Source organism: Lipotes vexillifer, unplaced genomic scaffold (genome assembly GCF_000442215.2).
Source record: "Lipotes vexillifer unplaced genomic scaffold, Lipotes_vexillifer_v1.1 scaffold429, whole genome shotgun sequence".
NCBI classification, from domain to species: Eukaryota; Metazoa; Chordata; class Mammalia; order Artiodactyla; family Lipotidae; genus Lipotes; species Lipotes vexillifer.
Genome location: NW_006784171.1, coordinates 1,170,719 through 1,176,523, shown reverse-complemented (window position 1 = coordinate 1,176,523; position 5,805 = coordinate 1,170,719). Strand labels below are relative to the sequence as shown.

At 37.7% G+C, this 5,805-nt stretch overlaps 1 protein-coding gene across 8 annotated transcripts in view; it reads left to right on the top strand.

Annotated features, from left to right (window-relative positions):
* Positions 1–5,805, top strand: part of DLGAP1 (DLG associated protein 1) — a 325,804-nt gene that overhangs the window by 153,209 nt on the left and 166,790 nt on the right. The window lies entirely within an intron of this gene.

The following is a 5,805-nucleotide window of genomic DNA, read 5'->3' as shown; positions in this document are numbered from 1 at the left end:
CTCTTTCAAAATAAGCTAAAAAACATTAAGAAAATGACATAAGACATGGGAGGAAAAGATATATCTGAATTTTCAAAAACTTAAAAATGATGTCACAGAACTCAGGAAAGAATTAGAAGTAAAAGAAAAATCATTTCAGAAATGAAGATTAGACTGAGGGAATAGAGGAGCAAGTGAATGAGACATTTTATACACTGAAAAAAATAGAACCTGAAAAGGAGAAAGAGTTTTTAAATCAAGAAAAAAAAAGGAGAGTTAAAAAGGATTCAAGAGAAATTGATAAATATGGAAGATAGGCAAAGACTGACCATAGAGATAATAGAAGTCTCTGAAGAAGATAATCAAAGCAAAGGACCAGAACAAATAATAAAACATTAAAGAAAACATCCCTGAAATAAAAAGATACTAAAGAATATACCATGTACCTGAGAAACTGACCCAAAACAATAAATACCAAGACATAGTCTAGTAAAATTACAGGATTTTGAAGAAGAAACCCCCCCCCTTTGGACTTCTAGACAAAAAAAGCAAGTGACTTAAGAAAGAACAAAAATTAAATTATCATCAGACTCCATAATAATAGTAGTTTATGCCAAAATAAAATTGAGTAATATGTTATTATAGCCAAGGGGGAAAATGTGAACCAAAGATTTTATATCCAAATAAACTGACTTTCAACTATAAAAAGCATGGGCACACTATTAAAAGCATGGATGAATGCAGGGAATACTGTTTCCATGAGCCCATCCTGAGGCATCTACCAGACAGTGAGCTTTAGACAACCCAAAAGACCAAATGTTAGAACTAGTGGCAAATAGATGCATGACTTTACTTCTGGACTCTCCATTCTGTTCCACTGGTCTGTACGTCTGTCCTATGTCAGTGCCAAACTGTTTTGATTATTGTAGCTTTGTAGTTAGTTTTGAGATCAGGAAGTATAAGTCCTCCAGTTTGGTTTTGGAAATTATGATGTATCACTGTATTTTTCTTCATGTTTCTTGTTCTTGGATTCCAACAATGAACACTAGGAGTTTCAGAAAGAAAAAACAGAAGGAAGGCAATTACTAATGAAATAATGGTCCCAGAACTGAAAGACATCAATCTGCAGGTTGAGAGGGCCCACACAGTACCCAGCAAAATGGATGGAGAAAGATCCACACAGAGAATGCCATGGTGAAACATTAGATCATTTGGTACCTAAAAGGGATGGGCCAAACCAGCTCACATGGAAAGGCTCAGGAATGAGAAAGGCATCCACTTGCTCAATCTATAGCACACATGGAGGCTAAGAGACAGGGAGCAAAGCCTGGAAACATCTGAAGGAAGACAGGATACAGCTAGAATTCTAAATGCAAGCATGCTCTCCCTTAACAGTGGAGGTGGGGTACAGACATTTCCATCAATGTGAGGTGGCACCTTCCCAAGAAAGCACTGGAAGATGTGCTCCACCAAAAGAAGGGAATAAAATAAGGAAGAGGGAACAGGGGCTCCACCACAGGCTAGATAATAAAGGGCACCCCTGGAATGATGGGGAAGGCAGATCCCAGGACAGCAGTGGGCTTGGCAGCCATAGACTGCAGTAGGATAGGAGGCTCCAAGAGGGACGCTTCAAGGGCAGGAAGGAAACCAAGAGGTCTATGAACATATCAAGAGATTCACATAAGCATGTGTTCTGCAATATGGATGCAAACACCATAAAATCCAACTGGAAGAATTGAAAATGGTTGCCTCTGGGGAGGGAGAATTGGGGGTGGGCTGGGTGGGTCAGGGGTCTGCTCTTTGTCTTTATAAGCCATCTAGAACTATTTGACCTATATTTGTGTCTAAGTTGGATAAAGAATCATCTTTTTATATGAAAAAAGTAGTGGCAAGCATTAAATATATAGTTATTTGTAAAACTAAGACTAATGAGAGCTACAGTGGGAGAGAACGTGTATGTTATATGCTCTGATAATGTCAATATAACACAACTATTTTTAAATGAGGGAATAATAGAGACAGCAGATGCAAAAAAAAAAAAAAAGAATTGTGAACTGTTTTCAGTAATGGTTGAGCAGGTGGTATTAGTATGCTATTCTGAGGCTGTTGTGTACATATTGTGGAAAAAAGCAAATGAATCACTGTAGTATATCCCAATTCCATCATCTTCTGTGTCCTTGAAAACGAGGATTTTTAATATGCGATAAAGGTATATGTATAAATATAAAACAGAAGAAGTTACATAAAAACACTGCAGTGTGGGACTTCCCTGGTGGCGCAGAGCTTAAGAATCCACCTGCCAATGCAGGGGACGCGGGTTCGAGCCCTGGTCCGGGAAGATCCCACATGCCGCGGAGCAACTAAGCCCGTGCACCACAGCTACTGAGCCTGTGCTCTAGAGCCCTGGAGCCACAACTACTGAGCCCGCTCGCCTAGAGCCCGTGCTCCACAACAAGAGAAGCCACTGCAATGAGAAGCCCACGCACCACAACTAAAGAAAGCCCGTGCACAGCAACAAAGACCCAACACAGCCAAAAATAAATAATAAATAAATTTTAAAAAAAACAAAACACTGCAGTGTGAATTTGAATTAGATGTATTCATAACCTAGTTCTCTGTCCATTGAAAGGCCTAGGAAGAATGACCAACCCTGTAGCAATGACAGTGAAGCTTCCTGGTACCCAAACTGTGTTCTTGTGATACAATTTACCACTAAAAGAAAAAAGACTTTCTGGAAAAATACTAATTTCAGGACTGGGCAGGAAAGATGCAAGATAACTTGTGATGAAAGATAACTTTGAATAACTTGTCATACCAGATACAAAGGAAGTTATCAAAGACCACTGGTCTTATGTCAAAAGGACCCAGGAGCCAACCTAAGAGGTTCCCACTGGCCACAGATGGGACAGATGAGTTAAGTAAGAATGAAAATAGAAGTGGATTTAAAACCGTCAAATACTTTTAAATCTATGAGTCCATTTTGATACTTTTAAAAATTAATTGGTCATGTTTAGTAGATACAAGAGAACAAATTTATTATCTTAAAAATTAGTAAATAGGGACTTCCCTGGTGGTCCGGTGGTTAAGAATCCACCTTCCAAGGCAGGGGATGCAGGTTCGACCCCTGATCGGGGAACTAAGATTCCATATGCTGCGGGATAACTAGAGAGCCCACACACCGCAACAAAGAGCCTGCACTGCAACTAAGACCTGACGTGGCCAAATAAATAAATAAATAATATATTTTTTTAACTAGTAAATAAAAGGGAAAAGATCAAACATCTGCTGTTACTGTGTGAACTGAACCTACTAACCAAATAATATGAGAGGAAGCATTTCTTTATTTAAAAAAAAATCCAACTAGTGACTGTAAAAGTTGGTAGAGCCAAGAATATCACCATTTTGCAACCCCCAATGAACTAATGGATCTAGGCACTGAGCATCAATGACTCCCAACAGCATAAAAAGAGAGATAACCAGACATAATGTGCTTCCTGATGAGAGAGCCCATGACACATGACCTCTAGTCTTGCCAAAGAGATTGAACCTGAGTCTGATCAAGCCTCTGGATCCAACTTTCAAATTTCAGGAAACACGAAGGACAGTGGAACATGCTAAATCTTCCGTGTGCAGGAAATCAGCAAATCCAGACTGGGAAACTTTCCTGGTCAAACGCCCCAGGTGCTTCAATAGATAAATTGTAATATTTGTTAAAAACGGGTGGAGGGAGGCCTGAATATTAAAAGTGAATTAAAAGATATCATAAATTTTAAAAATGGGTAAGACCAAACTGTAGAGTCTAGGGATGCACACTTAGGTGAAAAAAACATAAATTCAAAGCAGTGCTTGCAATAAAACTCAGAGTAGTAATTACTTTTGGAGGGAGGGTGGGGGCCGTGGGTAGGATGGGGTCTATGAGGGGCTTCTAGGTGCCTGAGAAAATTCTGTTCCTTGATCTGAGTACTAGGTACAAGGGTGTTGGCTTTCTTATAATACACAAGCTATGCATTTATTTTGCATGGTTTTCTGTATCTGTATATAATAAAAACAAAAAGTTAAAAGAGAATGAAGGGGCTTCCCTGGCGGCGCAGTGGTTAAGAATCCGCCTGCCAATGCCGGGGACACTGGTTCGAGCCCTGGTTGGGGAAGATCCCATTTGCCGCGGAGCAACTAAGCCCGTGCACCACAACTACTGAGCCTGCGCTCTAGAGCCCGCGAGACACAACTACTGAAGCCCGTGCACCTAGAGCCCACACTCAACCAAAGAAGCCACCACAATAAGAAGCCCGTGCACCCCAATGAAGAGTAGCCCCCGCTCAACGCAACTAGAGAAAGCCTGCGCACAGCAATACAGACCCAACACAGCCAAAAATAAAGAAATATATAAATAAATTTATTTTTAAAAAAGAGAATAAAGAAGGAGAATCCTATTAAGAATATAAGTATAAAATAGAAGTTTAAGTGGAAAAAAACAGGTTGCAGAATTATTCAATATATTTACATTATGATTCATTTTTTATGAAAAATAGGGTAGGGGGCACTAATACCCTCTGAAAGGTAATCATCCAGGTTTAATTGTTGTTACTTTGATAGCGATAGATACTTTACTGTTTCTTTGTGATGTTTAATAGGGGAAAATCTATTAATAATAATAAATATATATATAGTTTGTTTTACTTTTTACTTTGAAATCATTCCAAACTGACCAAAGAGTCACATGTGAAATACAAAGACCTCCTGTACATCACTGACCCAGATTCATACTCATTGATTATTAAAATTTTGCCTCATTTGCTCACTCTCTCTATATTTGACAATTAGTTGCAAATATCATGTCCCTTTACCTCTAAATGCACCTCCAACTATCTCCTAAAAACAAGTATATATTATAAATATAATTTTAAAATATGGACATATATAATTATTAGCCTTGAAAATGTGCAGGGATTTTATATCAAATTAGATAAAGTATATGAAAATACTACTTTAAACTGTAAAGAATTATTACTAAGAAACGTATGTCTCTTTTCCACTTGATATGCCTTAAGGTAATTGAAGTTTAAAGAAATGAGCCATTATTGGATTGTATCTTCATATAACACAAAATGAAGACAGGCAAAAATTGCCATCATTTTCAGTATATGCTCTAAGCTTAATTATAGTTTAATCTGTTAAATTTTTAATTACTCATGAATTTGATATTAAGGAAATTTGACATACGAAGTTCTAGAAGGTAGCAGAACTTTGAAGAATGCTGCCACACCTCTATCAAATCAACTGCAAAGTGAGAAATTGACAGAAGCACCTGGTCTGGCTTTTTTTTTTTTTTTTTTTTTTAAGGTGGTGCTCAAATCCAATGTAAATTATGTACAGAGGAATATAATAATAAAAACTGAACCTCATTTGGAAGAATTTTAAAACACACTTATAAACAATTTGTGGACCATATCAGCTTTTATAGAGAAGAGTGAAACCTTCTTTAAATAGTATGTGGATAGTTTGAAAATCTCAATAGTGCCTTTCAAGATTTTCACATCTGGGTTTGGTCTATTTTTGTGCATGATGTGGGTATCTTGGCAGAAAATATAGGGCCTGTCTTTATACTTTGCACTAAATTAAGTTTCAGTCGATGCAAATTATTTGACGAACTAGTCACTTCCAAAGGCACAATAAAAATACCAGTTTCTAAAACGTTTGTGCTAAAATTACAGCCCCATTGAAATATACGAACTCTGACCGTCGGCCTATAAAATTGGCCCCTAGGTTTGCATTTATAAATAAGGAGGAATTAGCACCTTGGCGTGCACTGATGTAAGATTTCCCTAC